This window comes from Gallus gallus, chromosome 5, assembly GCF_016699485.2.
Source record: "Gallus gallus isolate bGalGal1 chromosome 5, bGalGal1.mat.broiler.GRCg7b, whole genome shotgun sequence".
Classification (NCBI taxonomy): domain Eukaryota; kingdom Metazoa; phylum Chordata; class Aves; order Galliformes; family Phasianidae; genus Gallus; species Gallus gallus.
The window spans coordinates 23,303,715-23,331,514 of NC_052536.1; the positions used below are offsets into that span (position 1 = coordinate 23,303,715).

The following is a 27,800-nucleotide window of genomic DNA, read 5'->3' on the forward strand; positions in this document are numbered from 1 at the left end:
CTCCTCCTCCTCCTCCCTGCCCCCCCCCGACCCCGCCGCCCCCCGCCCCGCGCCCAACTTGCGCCGCAACTTCGCCGCCGCCCCCGGCCCCTCCCCGGGGAGGTGTGTGTGTGTGTGTGTGTGTGTGTGCGTGTATGTATGTATGTGCGTGTGTGGTTATGGGGGGGGGGGGGTGCAGCGTCCCGGGGCGCCGCGGCCCCCGGGGCCCCGCCAGAAGTTTGCGGGCGGGGCGAGGAGGAGGAGGGGGACTCGGGGCCGAGGGAGGTGGCGGCCGGGCGGGGGGAGGAGCGGGCCGGGATGACACCGCGCCGGGCCCCCGCGGGGACGGGGGCTGCGGGCCCGCTCCCTCCGGCCGGGCCCAGCGCCGCGATGCTGCCGGGGAAGTTTGGTGCCGGGCTGGGGGACGATGCCTGTCGCTCTCGGTGATTGATCATTCGTAGTAAACCCGCTGCCGCAGGTTTTTTTTTTTTTTTTAATTATTATTATTTTTTATTTTTATTTTTTTAAATTTTATTCCTTCCTTCCTCCTCCTTCCTTTCATTCGTCTTTGTGACCCGAGCAGCGCCGGGAAAATTCCGCTTCTTCTGCAAGTTGTGCTCCGCCGGCCGCTGCCCCCGCCCCGGGCCGCCCGCAGCGGCACTCCGCTCCCGGCCCGCGCCGTGCCCCCGTCCTCCTCGCCGCCGTCCCTGCCCTCCTCCGTGCGTAGGTGGAGCGGCCCTGTGTGGGACTCTGCCATTTGGTGTGGTGCTCGCGTGCATGCTCCTTTCTTCGCTCGTCTCCGCGGTGGTGTTTTCCTTTTTCCCTGCTGTTGTTTTTCTTCCCTTTCTCTCTATTATTCGGAGCTCCGCTGGCGGGCGAGCCGCTTCGCGGCCGCAGTTCCGCGGTGCCGGGGCGGGACGGCGCACCTGGGCTCGGGGTGGGTTTGGGGCGGCCGGGTGCGTGGGGCTCTCCCTTCAACTTCTTCTCAAGTGTCAAAGAACGAGGCCGGGAGAAGATGAGCTTCAATATGGAGAGGTTTCCAAGTTCCTAATTCTTGGGGGTGGAGGAAAGAGTGCCATTGGAGAGTGGCTTTTGTTTTCGATTGGTGAACAAATGTCATCACATTTCGGTCACGTGCTGTAATATTCTTTGTTCGGCTATCAAACTGTGGTATCTGCTACACCTGTTCCCACTTTTTAATTGCGTGTAACGGTGACTGCCCGCAGACCTGCGGAGAGGCGTGCGTCCCTCCCCGCTGCCCTCCTGCCCTCTGCGTGCTGTTTGGGCCCGAGTGCCAGCTCCGCCATCAACTTTTCTTTGCTGTGGGGGGACTGTGTGGACAGGCCCCTGGAGCAGCACCTGCGTGCCGGGGGGCCGCACGGGATGCCATATAGGGGCAGGCACCCACCTGGACCCGTGGTGTTATCTTTGCCAGAGCTGCTGCTGCCTGCTGTCAGGGCAGGGGGCGGACACCCGTGTGCACCGCTGGAGGTAACTGGGGCTCGTCATCCTTAGCTCCGCGTCCTCAGGTGTCAGAAATAAGGGCCGGAGCTGTCTGTTTACTTTTTGTTTCTCTCTCGTGGCTGTGCTCACTTGTAACAAGGAGGACACCTGAGTAGTCTCGCTTCTGTCATTGGGTTACTCTGTGCTTGTCCGGTGAGGCTGGGTGTGCTATGGAGCAGGGAAATACCGGGCTTTGATGGGAAGAGGCTTGTTTGGAGCTTAATCGGTGAAGGTGGTAGCATTCTTCCGGAAGCCTTGGCAAACTAGGACTCTGATGCCTTTACCCAGTTAACATGTAACACTGAAACTTCTATGTGAAGTTTGTCCTTGGCTGTGCATGTAACTCTATAGTTTGTATCCAGACATTGACGCTAAGTTACTACTAAGAACAGGCTCTTAAACAATCAAAAAGTACTTAGGACCACCCATGTTAGCTGGAGAAGTTAGTTACCATGCATTAGTAGGAAGATCACAGGGTTTGGGGGTTCTGTTTGCATCTGGCGTGTTGCATGACAGTTCAATGGAACTCTTTTTTTTTTTCTTTTTTTTTTTTTTAGGGTTTTCTTTAATTACAGTTTTTAAAAAGGAATTCTGCCACTCAGTAAATGACCCTTTAAATCTGTGTTTGGGGGAAAAAAAAATAGATGGTGCTTCTCCGTGTTTTTGAACCTTTCAGCCTAACCGTGGTAAAGATATTAGATTGTTGTCTGGTAGTTCTTATCATCCAGAAATTTGGGCTGCTATAGAGTGAGCATTAAGCAATGCCTGGATCCTGTGCTGTGCTGTGATGCATATGGGACGTCCCTCGGAGGCCTGGAGAGCTGCTTGCCCAGCAGCAGGAAGGTGCTCACTCAGCACCTGCTGCCTGTGCTGCCCACCCTGCCCCTGGTGTGTGGCCGTGCTGAGCCAGGCAGCTTGGAAGTGGGGTCGGGTTGGGGAGGGGACTTGGCAGTGCCCGTGGGCTGTAATTCAGAGTGCCGCATCAAGGAATATATATGTATGCTTTTCTTTGGGATTATGTTGCTATTATTCATCTGAAGATTTCTATCTGAAAGCTTTTAATCTCTGCTCTTTTTGTGCATCGTGGTCTGGATTTGTTGTGAGGTGGGAGGAGGCATTGGAGGGGGAGGGTTGTTTTCTTCCTTTAGGGAATGAAAATAGAAAACTTCCCTTCAGAGAACTTAAATAGAGAAAAAGAAGGGAGCTGTGAATTTTCAGAGAAAAATACGGATGTGTTTTCCAGCTCCAACAGTAAGATCTCTGCCTTCGGTTTAGGTTTTGTGAAGCTCTCTTCACCCGAGGCCGCTCAGCTTCAGCTGTGCTTCAACTCATTGGGCCTAAAGAGTTCTTGCTGCAACTTGGCTCTGTTTTTAGAGATGAGCTTTTGCGTGTGCGCCTGTTCAACTTTGCTGGAGAAATTCTAATAAAAAAAAAAAATCCTCCGACTGGATCTGTGCAGCGAAGAATGTTTTAAGCTTTTTTTTTTTTCCTCTTCTGGTGCTTTTGGTAGCGCTTCAGGAATTGGGAGTGCAGCTGGAGCACTGAAATAGTGAGTGCGGCTATGGCCGAGGCTGTTGGTGCGGCTTGTTTATAATGGTCATCATGGCATATGAACGCGGCGTAGCTTCTCAGTTCCTCAGCACTTTGTAGGGGCAGGGTGAAGCTTATGCAGTAAAGTGGACCGATCCCATCGGGATTTGTTTATAAGGGAGATTTCCCTTTCAGCTCCACACTGCCTGTATGAACCTTAAAGGACTATCTTGTTTCTTACATTAGGGGCACTTGGCTTGCGGTACAGAAACTCAAGACGAACGTCACGTGAGAAACATATGTTGGTGCCTTAACCTTTTTACTGTTGTTGTGGTTGTGTTGCTTTTTGGTTTTGTTTAAAACCATCCAGAAAGGCCTTTGCGGCCTGGTAGGGCTTTGCTTTTCGAAGGGGCATTGTGGGTGATGCGAGCTGTTCCACAGCCTGGCCTGTAGGAGAGGCTCCTCGTGCAGAAGGGCAGCGCTAAAAACCTATTATCAAGCTTGTAACAGTATTTCTTTACCGTCCCCTTCACCCTTTATGCTCACAACTGCACGGTCACATGCGTGGCCGTGTGCTGGAAGTGTAAGGCTCCACAAAGGCCTGGTTCCTGCATGTTCGTGAATTGCCCTTGTTCAATTACTCTGTGCCAGAAAGCAGCTCACATCCTGCTTCTGATGTATTTTAACTACACAAAGGTTACTTGGGAGCAAGCTGTGTGCTGGGAAGGTGGGGCAGCGTGCAGGGGGTGCGGGGTGCCGCCGGTGAGAGGGGTAAGGGATGTACCCTGCAAGTAGAGGGTGAGCTGAAGGATAGTTTTTATAGATATCCTACATTAATATTTCATGTTCAGCACAGCACAACGCCGATGTCTGCCTTGTGCTGGTGATAGAGAGATGCGTTATGCAGGCAAAAAAAAGAAGTTTATTTACAGCTGGGGGGAAACTTTGTGTGTTTTTTTTTTTCCTTATTACAAATACAGCCTTATTGAAAAAGGGGAAAGAAATAAAAGCCCCACAAAACCTGTGTGTTTCTGAGTTGTAAATAATGCACGGCTCCCGCACCCTCTTTACTCTTAAAATTGGTAAAGTATGTTTTTAAGTTGCTTGACTCTACTTTTATGTTAAAGCCTCACAAAAGTGGAGTGCCAAGTGTAGATATAGATGGCTGCAGAATGTACAAAGAAGTTGGTTATTTTTAGAAGCATATTTAGCACTGAGGAAAGGCAGGCCTGTGTAACAATTAGGCTTTATAGTTGCACTCACCTGTTTTCAAAATAACCTTTCAATCTGTAGAGGGCTCAGAAAGATCCGTTCCTTTGGACTGGGCTGAGTGCTGTGCCGCTCCCTGACAAAGCCACAACTTTGCCACCGACCCTTTTGTTTTAACACTTTGATCGTCCCAGGCTTTTGAGGGGAAAAAATGCGCTCCTTGGTATAGGTTTCTCTGCAGAATTTATTTTGTATTGTGCTGTTTACATCACTTTAATATCTCCATAGGAATTATCAAGTACCCTGTGCCTTAAAAGCTCTGTGCGGAGGTGGTTTGACCTATTGAACGCTCCTTCTTACCTGAGGTTTCTTGTTCATTGTCGCTGCAAACGCTCGCTCTTTGATTACAGATTGTGTGCTCAGAGCATCCTGGAAAAAAAAAAAAAGAAAAGAAAAAAAAACCCAAAAACCCCACCAGAAAGCAAACACCCCCCCAGCCCAACGCTTGTTGTTAGCGGTGGAATGCATTTCTGTGTGGTACATAAGGAGTGAGGTTCTGCTTAGCGTGAGCTGTCTCGTAGGCCGTGTTCACGCCGCTTCTATTTTAATGTCTGATGCCTTAAAACGCGCGTCTTCCGGCTGCTGCCCTTCCCTGACAGCCCCGTGCTCCTAGGACAAAAGGCGGTGTTAGCAAGTTCACTCGCTGCAGAAATTGGGCTGGTTGCCTCTTAAAATGATGGGCTGTACCGGTGCGTGTGTAATTAGGAATATGTTTTGAAAACACAGGCAGTGCGTTTTTTTTTGAATGAGAGTGGGGAGATGTGGAGGGGAACGCGCTCGAGGGCAGGCTGGGGCCTCTGGGGTGGCCTGAGCCCGGCTGGCCTTGGGCCTGCAGGAGGGGGACTCGCACCTAGCAGAGGGCTGTGGTCGGCCTGCTGGCCGCGTCTGTGCCTGCGTGACGCTCGCTGTCAGTGCTAGGGAACGTCCCTTCCTTCCCGTGCTCCCCTCCAAGCCTGCCATCCCACCGCAGGTCGCTGTGTGTGTCCCAGAGGCTGCAGATAGTTAACGGGAGAGATCCAGTGGTATCCGAGTGAAGATTGAAATTGTTTTAGCAAAACTTCTGAGTAATCGCAATAATTATTTTCTGTTAAGCTGACTGATAGTAACTATGGCAACAGCTGTCTTTGGCCTGTGGACAGTATCCCTGTATTGACAAAACCCTCAGATGCTTGTGCGGCCTTTTGCCTATGGGGGCGATGCGCTAGGACGTCCGTCAGGTGATGGGGCTGCCTCCGTCCCCTCACTGCAGCACAAGGCCCTCTGCCTGTCTCCCTGGGTGCTGTGCTCCTGCTCGCTAGCTGACAGCACCGCACGGACCGCTCTTCCACAAAGGCTGGTGAAATGTACTGATCCTTAGAGATGGAATTACATGGGCATGTTCCTGTTTTTTAGCAGTAAGAAAGATCCCGAGCTTGGGAGGAGGAGAAGGAGGAAAACAACAAGGAAGACTTGTTCATTTTGAGCACTGGTTGTTTCCTTCCTCAGTAAAACCTTCTTAGAGCAGACTGGTAGGGGGAGCTGCCCTTCCCTTTGCTGAAGTACAGCGTATTCTTCTGTGAGGCCTACGCTGAGATGCAGCTATTTAGCGTTCAGCTAAGCTCGGCTGCTTCTTGGAAGAGACGTGAGCTTCTGCTTCAGCACGGCTCAGAAATGGAGGAAGAGAGCATCTCTTTCCAGCTGACTAAATTCTGGACAGGGAGAATGTGCCCCTCACCAAACGTACTTTTCCTATTGATATTCAGAAGAGCACTCTTTGAAAACAGGCTTTAGCATTAAAAACGTAGCAGTCCTGGAAAAAATGTAGCATCTCTACGTGCAGTGAGATTAAAAAGCCGTAGTCTGTTCTGCATCCTTGAAAGTAGCTAAACTGCTGATTTCTCAATTGTCGGATAGCTGACGTGTATTTATACTGAAGTCTTTGTCTCCTTAACAGCTCCAGCCTGTGAGCGGTAGCTGCTGGCCCCGTTTACCTGCTGGCTCCCCATCCCTGTGCAGTGCGTGCGTTCTGGCCCGCAGAGGCGTGTAATATGGCCTACAGCTGGGCTCTCTGCTGAGCACTGCTTGTGCAAACTACAGGCCCCAGTGTGCCGTGCTCCAGTGTTATCTGCAGGCTTGTCTGGGTAGTGCTGCACTGATGCATCCTGGGACTCGTAGTTTGCATCCGCGGGAGCTTGAGGCTTAGGGTGACAGGTGAAATATGCTATAAATCCTAGAAACTGAATCGTCGCTGCCGTGAGCAATCCCTATCAGTACAGCCGGCTGCTACTGCTGTGCAGCAGCGCATACATTTATCCATGAGTCGGCTTCTAGTCAAGTGGTATCTTTAGGGAAAAGCAAGTGATGAAGTCAGTCCTCCAGCTGCACGTGTGTTTTTATACAAAGAGTGTATAAGTAATTGCATGAATCTCTTGTCTCATCTGTGATTGCAAGTACAGTGTTTGATCTTCTGGAAATTTTGCATCTTTCAAGGTAATGTTGTGGATGGAAACGTGGCAGGAGGAGGCTCCCCTTGGTGCTACTGGTGCCTTGTTCTTCATGTAGTGCTGCCCGGTGCTTACAGTGGATTCTGCCACGGGGAGAGGGCATGTGAGCAGCTCTTTGCCTGCCGAGGCCTGACTTAACTGTGCGGCTGCTTCAGCTGAAACCATGAGGGCACAGGGAGGTGTGCCACTTCCCTGCTATGGCGGTTAGTGACATCACTATTGTCACAACCGACGCATGGAATCCCCGGTTCCTGTGTTGGCAGGTGAGGCCAGAAGCACGTTGAGGCCAGTGCTCGTCTCGCTGCGCTTCAGCTCTGGCCATTGAGCTTGGATTCACGTGGAGCTTGCATCAAAGAAAGCAAAACGTTTCTGGAAAGGAGATAGAGGCATAGGAACTTTCAGAAAGGTGGCTTTTTTGGCTTTTTGTTGTTTTGTATCCGTAAGAATTACTTGTTTTCACATTGACTTCTGTTGAGTGGGACTTGCTGTAGTTAATGTGGACACTAATGTGATTTCAGTTGTTAGGCCTGTAGCAAGCTTTAGTTTTTGCTATAGTCTTGTGTGCCATGTCTTGAATACTGCAGTTGTCTTAATTTTTAAGTAAACAAGTGCTTAGCTTTAACTCTTGATCCCAGTTTATTTGGTCAGTTTATTAGTTCTGAAGTTTGGGGGAAATAATAACCAAAAAAGGCTTATCAGTAAGTGCCACGCAGTACCAAATGAGCCTTTTTGATGTTTTTGAAGAGTTTAATTAGAGCTCCAGTCCTGTAAAAGTTCACGTGTGTTTTTACTTTAAGCTGTGCGTAAGTCTGAATGTCTAAAATCAGTAGTAGTAGATGTTTGGAGGTCCTGATCGTACACTTGGAAAGTAGCTTCTGTGCATCCTCCATAACTAGCTTATATATGGGCCTGTGTGGCAGAATTCTTCTCTACGAAACTCGTGACATTTCACTCGATATGAATTTAGAGTGTGGATTTCCTTCGTAGTCGTGTGGAAAAAAGGAAGTTGACCAAGAAAAAAAGAAAAGCTGTTTTCTCCTTCACCTGTACGGATTTTAAATGTGACAGATAGGTACTGATAGCTTCTTCGAGGCTGGGGATGTATTTTGTCAGTGCTGATGGGTTGTATGGGCTGTACTTTGCTGATACCTCTGTTTAAAACAGGTAGAAATAAGTGAAATCCATACCAAAAACCTTGTGTGTGCTGTGACAGTTAATAGTGTTTGCTAATGGCAATGTAGTTTTCTTTAAGGATTCACAGCCCACTGAGAGCAAGCTGCTGGCAGGTCACACAGTTAGCTAAATAGTTACTATTGGTGTATTGACATAATTAGAATGTTGTTACTGTTGCAGTGCAAGGATGAAAATCCCTTCACCAATTGGAACCACACAACAGACAGAAGAAACTGAGATAAATCCCTACGTAGTGGAACGGTGGTGTATCTTGTCCTTCAAGGACGGAGTACCTCTGTGCAGAGTAGTGCCTCTGTGCAGAGCCTGCGTCAGTGCCCCTTGTAACGCTGCTGTATCAGGGTATTCGAGATAAGGAATGTGGGTAATAGGGATGTACAAAAGGATTTGGTGCATAGCTGTACAGAACAACTCCTTTATAAGTATCTCTTATCTCATGAGAGCAAACGTGTCCTGATCTGGGAGGAAATTCAGGCCCTGCTGAAGTCGATGGGAAGTCTGCTGTTGGATCAGGAGTGCCGTGGGTGACTTCATTTCCTCCCCCCTCCGAAGGTAGTTTAAAAGGGCTGTGGCACCTAACTGGGTTTGAAGAATCTGGCTTCTGGTTCTGATGTTGCTGCTGGCCCTTGGATCTCACACCAGTTACTTTGCGTGCCTGTGTCTTTGCTGTTCCTTTAAAGAAGTGGCTAATACTGAGCTCCTGTAAAGCTTTGTAAGAACGCGGAATGTATTTATTCAGAGCTTTTGCTTAATGTGCTAACACAACAAAATTTGACGTGAAAGCCAGAAATTAGTCCTTGACACGTCCAAGGATTTGTCTCTGTCTCTTCTTTTTTGCCAGTATGACAAAACCTGCTCCACTTGAGGTGATCAGTCTAAAATTTGCATAACCTAATGTGCGATGGATTTTAAAAATAAGAATTAAAACCAAACAACAACGAAAGGCACTCACAAAGAACCCTCACACCTCTAAGAAACCTTTATCCATAACTTTGTAGAAGGACTATGATGGCCTGTGCTAATGATGAAACTTGTGCTAGTTTGGATTGGGGCTTTGCTTGCAGTAATCGTCTCCGATAAACTCTTTATCGTGTAAATCTTGTTGTGTGTGCAGTACGAATTTGCTGTGTTAAGGATGCTCTCGCCAGTGACTCTGAGTGGAAAGGATGTGGCAACCCGAGCTTCCTTTGCTACCCTTTCAGATTCTGTTCTGGTCAGGAATACACTGGGAAGGACTAGAACAGTTTTTGCTGTTTCTGGGCACGAGATAGCTCTCCTTGAGCCTGCTGCAATTCTTTTCCCTCTCCCAAAGGTGAATCCCATCATACCTCTTATTCTGCATTATCAGAAAATCCTGCTGAAATGGCCGGATTTATCACCATGAGACTTATTTCAGAATCAGTCTGTTTCCATTGCCTGCCTGCTTTGATATGTTTCACCAGCTTTGCTTTTCCTTTGAACTTTGGGCTTTAAGTACATGTGGAAATCTCCCCCTTCTCATAATTATTGTGAATTCTTAACACTGGATGGCAATTTCTTCTAGACTTCAAGCTTGCAGTGTACTTGCGATGTTTTCTCCCGGCTTACTTCTTGCAGGAATGATACTTGGCTGCCTGGCTGTTGGTGCAGAGCTCTAATAGGTTGTGCTGTGTTTAACTGTATCACGTGTCTGTTCCTGTGATGATGAGCTGCAAATTTTGCAGCCAGTCAAAATGTGATGCAGTTGGTCTGTTGCATCTAAATGCATGCTCTGGGCTGGTCCCTGACTGGAAGAGCAGTGTACCCTCAGCTGTGGCGTTGATTAGTTCAGTGCAGATCTGTGCCTGCGCTAATTAATGCAAGCGCCGCAAGTTGTTGTTTTGGATTGCTGTTGTCATTGCTACAGAACTGCACAAGTGGGAAGATTGATCTTAGATTTGCTCCTTCCTGGTGTGAGATAAGCATGTCTGATTCCTCAGAACTTTGGACCTCCGTTCTGTTTTCTCTTTTCTAACTTAATCTGCCTCCTTTGCCTCTTGGTTTTGTCCCAGACTATTGGATTTCTATATGCTGAGTAAATTTTTGATATAATGGATGATTACAGCATTGTTCCTGTAAGCTGACTTGCTCAAAAGCTTTCAAAAACTTTTACTAAGGAAGTTGACAGGTATCTGTTAAATCCCTGCTTTGTGTGTGTGCAAAGTATTACATATGAGGCAAGTCTTTATTTTCTCTCAGGCCTGTCAGACTGCTGTGACTTCCTCAGGAATTCTTGCATAATATGAGAAAGGTGGTAAAATACTATCCATGCATTTTTCCCTACATTTTCTGCTGCTTTGCACGTGAGATATGTTTTAAGCTATTAAACCTCCCTTGTGTTGTGTTTGATTTTTTTTCTTTTTTCCTGTGTTGCTTTTGATGCTGTAATCTTTGGTAGTCCAGACTCATATGGTCTTCTTGGGGATCAGAGGTTGTGTTAGAAGGGGTTTGACGTCACGCAATAAGCTTTCACATATGTTTCTGGTCCTCATATGGCTTCCACACTCCCCCCCACATCGTGTAATGACCAGAGTCTAAATAGAGAGAAGCTGAGGTTCTGAGGGTTTTTTCCCTGTGGGATTTAACAAACAAAATCTTTAGAACAGCAGGAAGAGAACTATGTGAGGATGAGGTAATGAAAGGAGCACATAAGAATTCCTGTGTGTGTGGAGACATAAGTATTTAAACATCTTTTCTAGTGCAGCAATAGGACCATTAAGAATCTGGGCATTAAATTTTATAGAAAAGAATTAGTTCAAAGAAGTTACAGTAAGAATGGTCACTGCACTGACAGCACAGTAGTTCTGTGATCGTGAACGTTGCAAGTGTCAGTCTTGGCATCACAGAGTCGTAGGCTCTTGGTGCTGTTGTGGTATACGCAGCATTAGTTCAGTACCCTGTGCTGTTTGGCCTCATCTGGCTGCCTGCCCTCTTGCCGTGTGGCTTCTGTCTCCCATCTCCCAGGACAGCACTGTAGTGGGGCTTTCATGTCTGTGGAACCGGAGGGTGCCAGGAGAGTGGGTTAAGGTTGTAGTGGTACTGATGTGAAGGGATCTGAAAGAGGGGTGTCCCTCAGCAGGACATCACTGCCTTCTGGCCTGGGTGAAACTCTGTGGGGATGGGTCCTGGCTCCATGGGAGCAAAAATCACATGAGGGAGAAGAGGGCTAATTGACTGCTTTAGACTGCTGATCCTTTAGCTGAGAAGGTGGAATCATGCCATGTTCTGTGAAACACTTTCATTCTCCATCAGCATTGGGATTTATCTATACAAATGGATATAACTGCATTATAGCATTCCTACTCCAAGGAAACAATCAGTTAAAAATCTGTAGCAGTCAGTGTGATTAACAGTAAAGCCATATCTTGGACACTGTTCTTCATGTAGCAGAAGTCTACTTTTGCACTATGGGAGTCTCGTACTCAGCTTTTCTTGCATTAAGCACTAATTTTGTACTTTTGTGATTCCATGTTAGATTGGCAGGGATTCTGTGTTTGTGCTACGTTTATGTGATCTAGTGTGTAAATCTTTTTACTTATATTGAATAATCATGGTTTTGAGAAGAAAAGAACTTCTATTAAGTGCATGGTGACTTGAATCCTTCCTTTCAGATTAGTGACTACCATCAGTACTCCCACACCGAGTGTGACTACCCCAGCTACAAATACCATTCTCCAAATGCTACAGTTCCCATTTGTGAGCTTATGAGGGGAAGAAAAAAACAGAAGGCTTCTAAGGGGTGAGAATGGAGAATGTAAAAGGGAAAGGGGAGGCAAGATTTGAGGTTGATACCTGTGCCTGTATATATACAGGGAGCAGCAAGAGTGTCAGCTGACTGGAATGTAGGGGAAGGAAGATGAGAGCACATCAGTGTAATAATTTTGGAGTGCTTCCTGTTGACTTGTTAATACTGCATGGAATTTGGCCCAGGCAATCCGCTGTTGTGAATCAGCACAGTGTATTCACTGGAGTATAGGTGTGCCTGTCATTATTTGAGAATCTGCTTCACTTGAAAGATAACAGGTCAGTCTGGTGAATATTACCATTGCTGTGTTTCAGATTAGAAACTGAGGCAGAAATGAGTTCATTTATTTTGCTTTGCTATGAGTTTGTTGAAGGCTTTAACCCAGAAGCAGAGGCCTTCCCTCTTGCATTTAATTCAGGAAACTGCCCGCTTCCTTCAAGTCCTGAGTGTTGCTGCAATATAAATAGAAACAAGCTTAAAAGCAATTTGCTGATCACGTATGGGTGGTGTACAAAGCAGTGCTTGCCCCAGAGGAGGTGAGACTCTCGTAAAATAGATCATAGAAAATATGGAAGGTACTTTTGTTTTTGAAGTTTGGGATACATTCTCTTATTAGGTTATCTTGGATTGAAGGGAAAGTAGGTGTTTAAATAAGAATTGGAGACCTTATGGCGCATAGGGGAGATTATGATTAATAGATGAGAATTTGAAATCCTATGGGAGTGTGGAGTTGCATAGATAAGGCCCGCTGCCCAGAACGAGACCAGAGTTAAATTCTGCAGGGCTTGAAAAAACATCAAAAGGTGGTGGTCGTTGTTGCTCTTGGATTTTTGTTTATTTACTCATTGGTCCCCCTTTCTGGCTCCCTTATGCTATAGTAGAATTAGTACCAAAAAAATTGCAAATTACCATGCAAGTATGGTTATGTTTCTACAGATACTGTTATGTATTCCTAATGCACCCAGAGGGTCAGAGTTAAGGTTAGTACTTACATTGACTGAACTGAAACATCTCCAGAATGCACTTTGTCTATGATCACTGTGTGAAAGCTTCCAGTATCTCTGGTGCATAATAATATCACTATGTTTCTGTATCATGTTTTATGAGTCTGGGACAATGGACTTAACATAGTCAGTTGCATGAAGCAGTTCAATGTACAGCAAAAATAGCCAGTTTCATCGGTGTTGAAGTCTTAGCCGCTTGTTAAAACTATTCTGTACGCAGCTGATGTGAAGAGAGTTCTCCAGCTGCCCCATGTGAGCACTGCTCAGGGTCAGGTATCTTGCTCCATGAATCTGGACAGCCCCCTTTTCCAAGTGGAGAATCAGCAGCATCGGCCATGCTCAGATTTCAGCATTTATCCCAGCTGCTGGGTCCAGCGTTGCTTTCACTGACTCTTCTGGTGCTGCTCAGAGAAATTATATTCCAATGCAAACGTGAGAGATCTGGCTTCCTTTTTGTTATATACCTCAGTATCTAGTGTGAAACAGCTTGCTGGAAGGTGTGAGTCCAGTGTCTCAAACTTCATGGGATTGATTCAGTGACTATCCATAGTGTTAGGCTCTGGTGTGGTGTTGAGTAATGATCATTCAAATGTGTCTCTTCTTCTGAGGCGTCTCCAGGTATGACCCTAAATTTCATATAAACCAAATTGCTTGCGGTATTTGCCAGCATCTTATGGTATTTCTAGAGCATAGGAACCCTGATGTGCACTCTTCTAATGTTTTGTTAGTCGTTGGTATTTTGAGGCACTGGTTCTGCATAAGCCTTGGGTTGACGTTCAGCAGTAAACTGTTTTAGTAGTCTCTTACTGAAGTGTTTTTATGTTGTGACATCTCAACTCTGTAACTGTGGAGACAGTTTCAAGGCCAAATACAAGGCAACTTGAGTAACTGCCGTGTCTCATTCATTACTGTACAATGTGAATTCTGTGAAGTAAATTCTTTGTTTTTTGCTGATCTCTTGAGTTGTAGATTGAAACTTCTCAGAATATCTTCTTGTGTTAACAGTTTAGTGACTGGCACGCTGCTTCAGTTAATTTACGTGCAGTTAATCCCATTGACATCAGCACTGCTTAATGAAATAATGTTGCTCAAATAATCTTCAGTGATATTGCCTTGACATTAAAGGCCTGAGATCTGAAGGGTTTGTGTTAGCTGGTACTGCGTTTTTACGGAGAGAAAGCTTTGAATTCTTGTTCTCAGTGTTGCCAAAGAAAGCAGCCTGCTTTGTGTGCGTGCCTCAGAGAAATGTGAAGTAGAACAATGTGAGAGCAGTGTAACGGTGGGAAGGTCAGTTTGCATCATGGCTAGGACCAATTGCTTGGAATGGCAGCACATGGGCGTAAATGTGGAGACATCCGTACAGTTGTCCACTTCTTTTGTCTCCAAACAGCCTAATATGGGAAGAGAAGATGCCTTAAAATCATCACCTGTATTTTGGAGTGGATCAGAATCAAATGGAGATTCCTAAATAGTAGTTGAAGTAGTATCACCTGATCTTGAATTTAGGGGAGCTAGAGGATAAGTGTTTGTTTTTATTATTCAGGACATTTGGGAGTTTGCTTGATACTACTGGGAACTCTTATACCTTTCTTGGTGCTCGGTGAGGGATGGGACAATTCAGAAGAAAAGTTACTCATCCAGGTTCTGCATCTGGAAGACAGATCGTGCATCTGTGACAGGCTTTACTGATGGGCTGGAGAAGAGAGATTTTGTCCCATGAATTATCAGCGAAAGCACTGAAATGTGATTAAATTCAGTACAAACACATGCCATGATTAAATCCCCCTTCAGTTCTCTTGGGGATGCCAGAAATTCGACCTGAAATGTTCAGCCTATGACAATGCAAAGTACAAGAACATCTAGTAAATCTGAGGTTCCCAGCTACAAATAAGAGAGGCAATTTCTTTGAGTTGTTGGTTTGTAGTGCTGCTTGTTGCCTGTGTAGTTGGCGCAAATGATCTTTGGGATGACAAGGGCATTATTTTGCCGGTTCCTCCTTTGCAGCAGGATCAGCTCGGGTGCCATTACTGGCTGAGGTAACAACCCTCACTCCCCGAAGAAAACAAACAAAAAGCAAAGCCAAATGGAAACAAACAAAAAAAACCAAACCCCAACCTGCGGCCCCATTAGCAGAAGGTTATTTAAATAAAACAGTACTACCCACTACGTAAAACAAAAACACAACATAGAACAGCTCTTATTTTATCTTTTGTATGACCTAAAGAAATCTTTCATGCAAACTGGATCATGATCAGCTTTCTCACTGATGTAGCTGAGCGGTAATTTTATAGAGGCATTGTTTGTGTCTTTGTGAAGCTGATCACAAAGCTTCTGGTTTTTCTTATATGCTTTTTTTTTTTTACGTGATACTTGCTTGTTCCGGATAAAGATGATAAGCTTATTGGGCACATCCATCTTCATCTTGCTGCCTGCAGCAATACTCAGAGGTGGCATATATGGGACACTTGCTTTGTTTTCCAGACCCTTAGTAATTTGGGCTCTAGAAAATGGAAGTTCTGTGGCAAGATTTGCAGCCTGAGACCTGCTTGTTTATCCTGCATGGCTCTCAGCTTGGCTATCTTCTAAAGCTCATCTGTCGGAAGAGGAGGAGGCTGACAGTGATGAGAAGGCAGACATTCCCCACATTGTTTAGGCAGTGCTTTCTAGCAGAATTTGCAGTACTTTCTAACAGAAATCTCTTCAATATTTGTCCTGGGCCTCAGCTTGGGCTGATGCGTTTCCTTTAGCTAGATTTCCGTATTAAAAAAGAGAGCATCCAGTCCTGCTCCAGGGTCAGGCAGGACTGATGACTTCGGCAACTTTCGTTTTCTTGGAGAGGAGTCAGGCATTCATCTACATGTTCCCTTGGAACCCATTGGTTCAGGAGATCTTCAGTCAGCTGGGAAGAGGCCAAATCGCTGCCAGCCTTAAATGGGTCCTGGCAGTCTTTCCAGCAACCGTCCACGGTTTGTTTAGCGCTGCGTTCTGGCTTTCTGGGTCTTCCTTCGTTAAGGGACTAACTGCCTGAATCTCCTTGGGCTGACATCCTGGTTGGTGAGGGATTTCTAGGAGATTTATCAGTAAAACGGACTGTGTAATAAAAAATAATAATATATATATATACATTCAAGGATGTGGCTTTTTTATGTCTTTTTCTGATGCATTATATCACGCACTAGGCATAAAACAGTTTGGTTTCTGCTTCAGAGGTTGCAATTTCTGTTTTTAATGTTACGTGCTTGAATTATAGCCTGGTTTATTTACCAAAAGAACCAACCTCCAAAGCAACTTAAGACGCACTGTTACGGCTGCTCAGTGTGATTATATGTAGGAACTAACGCGCTGCAGAGGACCAAATGTCCATCTCATCCAGCATCTTGCCTTTATCAGCGGCCAGCAGCAGCAGCTGACTGAACAGCATAGGAAACGGGGGAAGGCTGTCAGCTGCTGAAATATTAACGGAGTAAATTTGTGACAGACACTTGTTCGGCCACTGCCTGAGATGGAAACTGTGTTTGGGCTGCTACGGTGAGAACAGCAACTTCAAACTAATTATAGGTGAACTCGATGGCTTTTTGAACTCATTTATATATGTTGCTCCCAGTACTCCACAGCAGCAAGCTCCAGGCAGTTTTAGCACATTTCCCGCGTGTGGGGTTGGTTGATGTGAGCGTGCCAGTCCCACTCATCAACGTGCTCTCCAGTTGTCGTTCCTCTCCATGCCGTTGTAACTCCGTTTTGAGGTGGAGTGTCCAGAGCATCACAGTGAATTGTTCCCTGTTTTGTCCTCAGTTGTGTTTCTCATAAACGCTGAGATTTTTTTCCCTGACTTTCTGCTGCTGGGAGTTGAACTTTGCTTGCAACAATCTCAAGATCTTTCTCCTGAGTAGTAGTGTGTAGTTTAGGCTCCTTGTGTATTTATAGCTAAGGTTATTTTTTCCCTCTGTTACTTTGTACTTGTCAATGCAGGATAATAAGATGACAAAATAAATTATTTGATATCATCAGATCCGCTATAATTCTGAAGTTTTTCTTTCATTCTAACTCTGTGCGGTAATGGGAGTTGTCACAATGCCCTCACCCTCTGCTTTTGCCAGATTAGTCCCAAATATGCTCACAGGCTTAGTGCGATCCTTGCTGTGGTACCTTCCCCGCTGTATGACTGTTCAGTGTTCTGTTTTCAGTTGTTTAGTATATTCTTTAGCAGGAGAAGGTACCCTCGTGGATTTTGCTTTAAGGTGATGCGAAGTGTACAGATTGGTTCACCTGTCTCTTTTAGATGCATCATGTGGTATACCAGCTTTCCACTGCTCCAGATGTATGTATTGCAGCGCCCCTTTTCCTTTGCTTTGAAGTTGGATATCCAGGAGCTTTGTATCACTAAGTCTGCAGCCTGCTATGTTCTCCAATCAACACCTAGGAGACAGCATTCTTTAGAGATGGGATTTCTTTGCACCATAGTTCTACTGGCTGTTGCTTTGTAAGCTTAGTGTTATGACTTGCATCACTTCCTATAGGTAGCATCATCCCTGCCTCTGTTTTTCAGTTCTTTCCTCTTTTGGCACTTCATTGTCTTGTATTTTTAACTCAGTCTGTCACGTTTTTGTTATGACCAGCTGTAAGTTTAGTTTTTGAATAAGCATCAAGAATCCACTGCCTGTCTCTCCTATTGTTATCTCAGTAGGATTTTCGTAGCTTTATCTGGAATTCTGATTTTTAAAGCCAAAACTTCTCTGTTGCTCAACGTTGATCTCACATAGGGAATATTATCGTTGGTTTTAAAGCAGTTTGGCTGTCAGGTGAATAGCAGGTGTTAAATCTCATCGGTTTAATCCTTGTTTAACTAAAACACCGCAGTTGAATTTTGGGGGGTATTTTTGTATTAAGGAGTCAAATTTTTGTGAAGTGTGTGAGCAGATGTTTTCAGAGAAGAAATATTGCTGGAAAATAACGCTTCTTTGATTATCGTGTTTCTAAATGAGAAAGTACTTTTCTCCTGCTGCTGTAGGAACTGGCTGGGGATGAAGTAGTTAGGCTGACAGTGTAGTGTGTGTGTCCTTTCTTACCGTGTCTGAGGAGCAGGAAGAAGGGCTGCGACAGACACTTCTGTCCAGAAGACTGCTAGCCTGGAGGGCAAGATGACTGATGCTTCGTGTATGAACATGCAGATGCGACATCCACACTGTAACACTTTCTCCGCTGCAGGAAAATTGCATCCTTCAGCCTTGCTCACAGTCCCACAGCACTGTACACGTTTGTAGACATCTAAGTGGTTTATTAGATTATTGCTGGAGGAGTCAACCCCCTCTCAGCTTCTTTCAATTTGTGCATTTAGTAATTTGAATTGCAATTTTACATTATTATAGTCAGAAGCTCATAGCGGTTTGTGCTGTTGTGTGGATGCATACTTGCAATGCTTGGCAAGTTGTGGGAAGATTTTTTTTTTTTTTTTGGCAGGTTAGTATTAATCTGCTGTGGAATTTGAACAGTCTGTAGTGTACTGTGTGACTGCAGTGGGAAGCTAATAGCTGCAGAAAGTTCAATTCATAAAAATGAGTGCTATCTCGCCTGCTTGTGTAAGGACTTGGATGCAAGTTTTGAAAAAGTAGAACTCACGATTTTAGGTGTTTATGAATGGGAAACCTAAGTGATGTTTTTCTGTTGTTTTTGTTGCACGTGTAATCTAAGCAACTGAAGCTTGCTTGGGTTTCTGCCTCAGCGAACCATTATCTGTTGTACTACTGAACTCTATTTAGACACCGCCAGAAACATACGGAACCAGGAATTAATCTCTGTGTTATTGCAAACCAGGTAATATTATTAATAGAGTGTTTTTATTTGGAAGATGAAATGCTGTAAGCATCTCGACAGAGGTTGTTCTAATGAACTGGGTTCTGAAACTAGCAACGCATGCTACTGCTGAGCCAGAGTCCTTTTGTCTGTTCACTGAAAAAAACATCCTAGTCTCTTTAAGGGGAAGGGGAAAAAAGTACTTCTTAGCATTCTGCCTTCTTCCAGGGCTGGAGCCTGAAGTGTATATGAAAGGATGACATACAAGCCACTTCCCCCACAGAACCGGTGCCAGATATTTTGTGCTTCTTAATGCAACTAGAGAAAATGGAAGGGGCTGAAATAATTGGAATTCTTAATGTTTCTTCCATAGATGATACGAAAATACGCCATTTAGCACAGGTTAAAATGGCAATGGGGACTATTACTCACTAGGAGCGACTTCCGAGATGTTAATTGCCTCTTGTTTTAGAGTTCTTAAAAATGCCATGTTTGTTCTGGGAGCTTAAACACCTCCTGTCTGGTACAAGGATGTATATTTTTCTTGCAACAGAGGGGGCAGAAAAAAGGGTGTGGAAAGTGATGTCTTCGTGCTCTCCTTCCTCCTAGGGCAGGTGTTTCTTGGAAGAGGAGGGACAAAGCATTACAGTGCAGTTCAGCTATATTGTACAGGATAGAGGGAGGAAAGAGCTGCCCGGATTTTGAGGTCAGATGACAAACTTCCAAAGGGAAAGAAAGAATAGGTTTTCCCAACGTGTGTACATAAACCTGTTCTCGCTTTTCTTCTTTTGTGTTGCATGTTGTTTAATTATGAGCTCTTTAAGAGGACTGATAAATGTTCTATGCTTTAAATATGTCAGGGTTTCTGTTGCACTGAGCAAGTAAATCACTGTTCAAATAATTATACATTAAGCAAAAAAGTTGCGTGTACTCTGGACTGCCTGGGAAATCTTTGGGTTTTTGTTACTTGTTTTTGGATTGCTGTGGGTAGTTCCTTGGAAGGAACAAGCTGATGTGTGGTTGTGTGTTGGTTTTTTTGGTCTGCTTTGGTTTGTTTGGTTGTTTTTTGGTGGGAGAGAAAAAATGTAGTGAAACCATTTTTCTTTAAATCTCCTGTATTCAGATGAAATGTTTGTTTCTGTATTTACCTCCAAGTCTCGGTGTTCTTCAGTTATGCAGAGGGTTTTCCTTTGTTGTTGTATGCCACTGTCTGTCTGACCTCCAGGATGTGACCTGTTGAAGCTGAATCGTAAGGCTTGATCTGTACCTTGGCTTATGCTGTTGTGTTTCCTCGGTAGCTTTGTGCAAGTCTCGTGAGACTGTTGAATCCGGTGCTTTACCCAAAACGTCATTCGGGGTAAAGATATTAGAAAAATGTCTTTTTAATCTCAGTCTTTCCTGGCTGAGAAAGTTCACACAACGCAGAGACAAAACTCCCCCCACCCAAACCTGGGCTTTGCCGAGCTAAAGATAGATAAGGAATCCTAGGAGAAGAAAAATGATGAATTAGGGGAAGTAAAAGGCTTAAAGTAGTTGTCAGAATGGGATTAACCTGACAGAGAAATTGAGTTCTCTGTAAGAGAACACTTGAGGTACTCGGGCCACCACTTAATTGCACTTTTCATTTAATAGCTTTGTAGGAAAATAAACAGGAGGGTAAGGAATTGGTGTTGGAGGAGAGAGAAATCTGTGGATATTAAACCAGCGCTGAGCCTGTGCTGCGCATCTTTAGGGGATGGGGAAACGTGAGTGCTGGGAGGCAGGCAGGAATGGAGCTGGCACAGGGGATTTCTCCCCACACAGGTGTGCTGCAGGAGCAGCAAGGCAGCCCAGCAGGCGGTCCTGGTGTGCTCAGGGATCAAACAGCAGCAGCCATCGGTGGCTCATAAGCTGCGGGAAGCAGCTGTGGTAAAGAGCAAGAGTGAGGGCCAAGCCTCACGCAGCAAACAGCTAATTCCCTCTTTTTATTTATTTATTTCCACTACGGGCACTACGATTCCTAGAACTAGAACAGAAGCGCTGATGCTGGAACGGCCTGGGAGGGAAGCAGGGAGAAGGGGCAGCATGGGGCCTGCAGGCAGCGGTGTGGGCCCAGCGGCCGTAGGCCCCGGTGACAGCTGTGTTGGAGGCTGCGGGAAGGCAGTGCTTGTTCTCTGCCCGTGCTGAGCTGGGAGTGTGTACAGCCTGTGTGCTGAGCCCGAGCAGAAGCTCCGAGAATGTGGTAACAGCCCTTCTCACTCACGCTATTATTTTGGGATGGAGGGGGAGAGAAAGGAGCTTTCCTTATTCCCTTCAGCCTGGAGTCGGAAACAAGCGTGTTTTGCCTGGTTCTGTTTACTGTCTTTTTATTTAGGCTTATAAGACATGCTGCTCTTTGTTTTCTGATGGGTGATGTCTTTTAGTGCTCTGTAATAATTTCTCAGTATGCAAAACCAGAAACTTATGAAAAGCTTAATACTGTTTATTTTCTCTCTTTAATATGTACACAGTACGTATCTTATTTGTTGAGGGAGGGTCTTAAGCTAGTTTTTTCCTTAGTGAGTCTCTGTGCTCGAGACATCAGGAATATCAGCATGATAACATGTTATAATGAAAGAATGGATGCTGAAATAAAATGAGCCTGAAGTAAAAAGCACATCAAAATCAAATGCGGAATGAGAATGGTTCTTAGTAAATATTAGCCGGCTGTGCTTAGAACAGGTGTTGTATTTATTCAAGAATAGGGAAAATAGAACTTTCTGATAACAGCAGGGGGTCCTCGCTGCCTTTCACAGAGCTCAGAGCGCCCAACAGAAGTCTGAGGCTTTTAGTGGAGAACTGCGTGAAAGCGAATTTGCGATATTCTGTCTAGAAAGCAAATCTCTTCTAGAAGGTGAGAAGCATTACCTTTTTCATCTTGATCTGTCTGCAGACTTTGAGAACAGGGAACAAACAGTTCCCCGTTCACAGTCCCCTCAAACAGTTAGATATTTCTGTCATGTGAACATCTGTTCGCTAACAAATCATTTTCATATTGTCTTGGGATAATTATTCAGATGCCTGTGACATACTAGATCCACAGTGATCTGGGGCTTAAGGAAGGAATTCATGGATGGCTTCTTAGTTTGAGCTGTCTTGCCTCCTGTTAAAACACAAGTTCTGCGAAAGAGAAAAGGAGCTTCTATATTCTTTTAAGTACTTTACAGTGTCATTAAAAATAGAACATGCAAATGTACATTAGGAGCAAAATTTCAAGTTTATGCAGCTGTTCTATACATACTTGAAATTGTTTCAGTATATGCATTAAAAACGAGCTAACAGTTAAATTGAAGAGGTCAACTTCTCTTAAGAACTGTGGTAGACAGGATGTCTGGACATATACTCATTCCAGCATATTGATTTGAAAGTTGACCCACAGCAAAAACTTTACAGGTTGCGTGCAAATATATCTAAAATGATTTGTTTTCTCAGTGACCCTTTTACACAATCTGCTAGCAGAAAATAAACAACAAAAGAATTGTCTTCAGTGCTCTAGTGATGATAGCGATGATGGCTCAACGAGATAGTAAGATTCAGATACCTCTTTTCTGAGTCATCCTGTAGATCCTCTGGGCTCAAAGTGGAAAGAACAGGTTTATGTCACTGGATCATCAAAATGAACTTGCCAGCCATACTTGTGACAAGGTGGAGAAACTGAAAGATGACTTCTGATTGCAGCAGTTTAAAACAAAAGCAAAAGCAACAAGGTGTGGTTTCGTACTTGGCGTACGCAGGATAGATTTGCGACTGCTGAAGAAAGGAAGAACGTGGTCTCATTTCTGCCCCTTTGCCCAGTGCTTCAGCTTGTGCTGGTGCTCCCCAGACCTGTCAGTGACTCATTTTGCTTCCTGCAGTGTGACGCTGTCCCTGCCCCCAGAAAGGAGAGACTTTGCAGCTGGAGCAGTGTGAGGGAGGGAGAACCAGGCAGATAGGTCAGTTGCGTGGGGGAGTGTGCCAGCTGCAGGGTAAGTGAAATGAAAGTGGAGAAACTGAAGGACGGCCCATAAACTCTAAGTGGGACTGGGATTTACTTAGACTAACAGTACATCAAGAGGTTTAATCTTTCTTCATGCATGCTTGAAGAATCAGTCTGTTAGCAGGCTTCAGGAGCACACTGAGAGGAGCTTTACTGAAAGTACAGTATCTGATTTTTGAAACCGTTCTATAAATATGGAAGTATAAGAGATTATCTGTTTCTGTGAGGTACCCTGCCATATAATCGCTAATCACAATGCATCTGAATTTTGACTGTTTGCTTCTTATAACTTATGTACCTAGCTTCTGTCTGATATTTGTGGTAGGGTAGCATCGGTAGAAGCTTGCGGAGCTAATCTCCATCAATCTGCCGCTGAGAGTCTCCACGTTGCTCCTTGTGATTCTCACCCTGTGATGCTTTAAACTCCAAATCCTCATGATAGCAAAGCTTGTCTCTTTCTTACCCCGTAAATGTGTGCTAAACTTCTTTGTTGAGCACGTTTTCCCATTTCAGTTTGCTGTTCCTTAATTTTAAAATGCCACGTATAATTGCCTGTTTCCTGTCGCACGCAAGTTGCCATTTATCAAAATATGTTTAATACTGATTTATTCCCATAACTGATATCCCCTTTAAGTAGTTTTCACTATACTTTGTAACCATGGAAATGGTGTACAGGCGATATTTATAAGGTAGAAGAAAAACAGGGTGTCTAATGGGACCCCTGCTGTTCTGAAGTCTCTTCGATGGCAACAAAAGAAGTCCAGGCTCTTGGGATTCCGTATAAATGTAATCTGAAAAGCAGAGTGATTTTTTTTTTTCTATAAAATATGTATTCACTTTAAATAAACTAATTCACACGTTCCTGGTGGATGGTCCTTTAACAATTCATGTTCTTTTATCTCTGTTCTCTAAGTTTTGTAGTCTTGAAACTTTGCTCTTCATCAGAATCCCAGCTCTAAGAAAACTTTAATTGATTTGCAGTCACTGCGCTGACGCTGAAACTGAAAGCTAGCTGCTGCTTGCTGGTGCTGCTGGTTAATGCTTGCTTTATGTTTTAGCACTTTCACTGCTGCTTCCCTAAAAGCTGTGCTGCTGAGCAGAGCTTTTTCCTCCCCAGACTGCTGTGGGAATGTGTAGTATGAGGGGGGAAGAGGGTAGAGGGAGGATTATTTCTTCTTCTCGACTTTTTGCTTTTTTTTTTTTCCCACTCCGATTTTATTCCTCATCATTATTATTCTGCTCTAACTTTTTTCACTTGTTTGGCATTTCCCCCTGGTGGCAGATGGAGCTAACAGCACTGCGTGATGTGGAAATGGCAGGCCGGAGTCCTTGAACGGCCCTTTTTCGTGGTTGAACCACTGGCTGTTTTTCCGATTTATTTATTTATTTCGTTTACTTCCGTTTTTAATCCTGAGGACCCCCAGGAGACCAACAGGACTCAAGGAGCAGCTCGTCCAGGCGGGGGCTGCATGCACCCCCAGCTGCCTCCTGAGAAGCGCTCAGCGCTGCCAGCGGTAGCCGAGATGCTGCCAGGTTTGTTTCCTGCCCGCAGCCCTGCAAGCGCTCCCCGGATCAGCTCCCGTTGTACTCTGGACCTCTCCCAAAACTCTTCTGCCTCACTAATGTGTAATTCCCACAAGCCGGTTCTCTCCAAGATAAAGTGGGTTGCTAGAAAAGGAAAAGGGCTGGCACTCGGTGTGACATTTTTCCGTCATGTTTCAGTGAATAAAACAGGAAGTTGGAGATCCCTCTGTTCTTAGTGGAATTGGAGAGAAAAATACTACAGTAAGAACTGGAGCAGAGTTTTCTTAATTTTTCTCCTCGCCGTGCCTTCAGTTGTTAAAGCAGTTACTTGGATTTCCTTTGTGTTTAACCGGTATCAAACGCTGTTCTTTGGAGAGAATAGTTTTCTCTCCTCTTTGCAATTCCTTCACCCATATCCTTTTCCCAAGTAGCCCTCAGTCGCGGGACTATAAAAGGAAGGCAGAGACCTCTCCATCAGGGGAATGAGAAATTGATAACACACCTGGAGAAAATCAGATGACAGCGAACTGATTTTTCTAGACAGGTTATCTAAAAAACCAGTCAAACAAGATGACTATGAACAGGGCCCCTCTTGAATTGTTTTTAAACACTGAAACAAAACTGTGGGCTGTACAGCTGAGAGGACAGATCCTTCTATTTTGGATTTACCTTCCGTACACCTGAAGAGGGAAGAAGATGGGTACTTTGTAAATGTTTTGAAAGCTTTAAAAAAAAAAGCTTCAAGTTCTGAGACTGCCAAAAACGTTGGTTATTTTAAGTGTGAAGACAGTTTAATTGATAAACTGTATTTAAAATAAGCAAAAACGCCTGATTCCGGGAACGTTGAGGAATGTCGTAGAATGCAGCAGAAATGCCTAGAGTCTGACCCCAAAGTCACCCTTAAGACTTGAATCTTAATTTTTGGAAAAATAAAATAAGATTCCATAGCTACTGGCTTCATCAATGAAAGCTCTGGGTTGGCACCACTAATAATTAGAAATTTAGTCTTAATCAGAAGTGGGGCTTCCTTTTGATGCGTATGTAGATAAACAACGCTTCTTGAACGGCAAAGAAGTTTCCCAACGTACGAGTTGGGGTAATGCGACTTTACATGAGCAGGAATTCAGCCATGCTGCACTGAAGGTGGTTTTGTGTTCAGCTGAAAGCGGTGATTCACTGAGCAGAGGGAGGCTTCATGTTCTTGGTAGTATTGCCGTGGGCACAAAAACAAGAATTGTACTCGTGATCCCTTCTTGAACGTTAGGAAGGGTTATATGGGAAATACATGGGGCCCTTGGTAGCCGTTCAGGAAGAACTTTTACCATGCTTACCTATAGTCATAGGTCAGGTGGACTTTCTGTAATTCTCTAGTTTAGTTTTATATAGCTTTTTTTTTTTTTTCCTTAAAATCATGGATGCCTTATTTATCCTATGGAAGGATGCACCAATGCAGGAAATTCAATGGCTTTGTTTTGTTTTTCAGACGGCAACATTTTACCTGCAAAGGGGGGAATGTAGATGTGAGCAAAAAGTGGGAGGCTGAGTGTTTTATTTTAAAGGTGGATTAAATGGTTAAACCTCCATGAATGAATTTATGCTAGCTTTGTTCTCTTTCAAGTGGCTTTAGGATATGCACCTCTGATTTGAGAAATGCACCAAGAGTGTGGGAAGGAGAGGGTGTTGTGTGTTTATGTGCGGGTTAAATGTTGCAAAGCCACGTAGCTTATGGATCTGCTCCAGTTGGTGGTTTTCTAAACTGTTTTAGAGAAAGTGAGTCAGTCTATCCCCCAGCAAAATAGGCTTTTGGTGTCTTAAACTCCAACTTGTGCCTGTTTCATGGTATGGACAGAGAGCTCTGATTTAGGGCTGGAGCCTGTGGCCTCTGTGCCACCTGCCTGCCTGGCCCCTGCTGCTGGGGCAGGAGGTGTGGCTTTTTGTCACGGAAGTGGCAGCACCTGTGTAACTAATGGGATATTCAAAATGTGAACACTCAGTTATTAAGTCATTTAAAATAGCTCGTGTACCCCATCTGTGCTGTGGTTGGTCTGTCTTTTCCTTGAGGCTATAGAAATCCTGTCCTTTTAAGGAATTTGAAGTTTTTCTGTTCTTAACTTGAAAATCACTGTGAGGTAACGTTTATGACTTGTTGTCCTAGAATATACTGATAGCATTCTATCTACATGGGAAGCCTTTCAAATAAAGGAAAAAAGAAATAAAGTTGCTTGGTAGAGTTTGCATCTAAAGACAGAGGAGGGTCAGAGAAGATGAAGCCTTCTCTATGCAGTGTATTTTTTTGGGAGAGGTGGGGAAGATTTAAGCTTAATATTATAAAGCAGTGCTCTGAATCGTGAGAGGATGTCACGATGTCCTTTGCACAGCAACCAGTCCTTTTTCATCAGAGTCCATCCTGTGCTCTGAACAGGTCAGAGGTCCTGTTGGCAAAGAAAAAAGAAATTACAGGATTAAATATCAGTGTGGTATGTAACTTTAATCAGGCACCTTACATACCCACGGTATAACAGTACAGCGTGCTAGCTTTCAGAGTTAGGAAAGGTACTAACTGGAAAGGGCTAGGAGTATTTGTTCATTTCTTACTTCCTTTTCCCAAATGAGTCTCTGGTTACAGTAGCGTAAGTATTACTGTATAACTTCAAGACCACCGTCTGACTGATGTGACCAAACATTTTAGTGTACAGATACTTAGCATTTAGGTATTTCTAGATCTGCGGTGCTGTTTACAAAAGCATTAAGCATCACGTGTAGTTCTTCTGAAATCCTCAGGGGCTGCCAAGCCTTGAGCGCAGGAGTTTTGTGTTTTACCTTCTCTCTTTATTCACAGGTTTCAAACAGATTAAAGTTGATCTGCAGAGTATGATTGTTTTGGTAATAGCAGTGTATTTTCCCTTACATATGTTGTCTAGAAATGTTGAAAAGGTTAAAAGCCTTTATTTTAATCTTTTTGTGACTTCAGGTGTGTGTGTATATATGCGTATCAAAATTTGTTTGGCTACAAGCAAAGCATTTTCTGGAAATCACACCGGAGAGTAAAAATCCAGAGCCATCATGTAGGAAAAGGAGCTGAAAAATTAGTGCATCTTTTTGTATTGGACTCCAAACTCAGAATAACTCCGGTTGGAAGGGACCTTGGAGGTTACCTGGTTCTACCCACAGCTCAGAGCAGGGCCAGGCTCGTAGTTACCTCAGATTGCTGAGGGTCATATGCAATCAAGTCTTGAAAATCCAGTTGACTTACTTAAAAATGTGACTTGCTATTTTTTATTAAGATATTTGGACCAGTTGGGTGCAGTTTAATTAAAGTAACAGCTAAAAAACCCTCTTCTTTATTAATACGAGTGATTGCGAGCTGTTTAATTTTAATTCTCTAGTGTGTTTTGTAGTGAGAGTTAAGAGACGGTGCAAGCTTGTGTATGTCTTCTTGCTGTGAATGAGAAATAATCTAATTTGTTCAGTAGAAGCAGATTCTATCTGGTACCTTTTCCATTAACACTCTTCTGGGTTGGCTTCCAGTAGCTGCAGATAGACTTGTTGAGAACCGAGGCTATACAGATTTAGTTGGTCACAAACTGCTTTCTGGCAAGTTTTTGATTTTGGGTTTTGAATTGTCATGCTCCACTGATTCATTAGGGCTTTGTGAAGCACAGTTGAATTCTACTTTTGAAATAAGCCTTTGGACTGACAGGTCCTTCATTTCAAAGCAGTGACTGCTATTAAGAACATGCAAGCTGCGCTGACACCTCTGGTATTGCTAC

At 44.4% G+C, this 27,800-nt stretch overlaps 1 protein-coding gene across 18 annotated transcripts in view; it reads left to right on the forward strand.

The window, feature by feature from the left end:
* PHF21A (PHD finger protein 21A) overlaps positions 1-27,800 on the forward strand; it is a 146,405-nt gene that overhangs the window by 21,018 nt on the left and 97,587 nt on the right. For 4 of the 18 annotated variants that reach the window (XM_015287055.4, XM_015287050.4, XM_025150709.3 and 1 more), the window contains exon 1: positions 280-457. The exons of 9 other annotated variants lie outside the window; for them this stretch is intronic. The gene's annotated coding sequence lies outside the window, so the exon portion shown is untranslated. Of the gene's footprint in view, positions 1-279; positions 458-621; positions 7,171-20,163; positions 24,040-27,800 lie in introns of those variants that run through there. 5 more of the 18 variants (XM_015287052.4, XM_046941699.1, XM_040700939.2 and 2 more) reach the window with 3 other exon arrangements.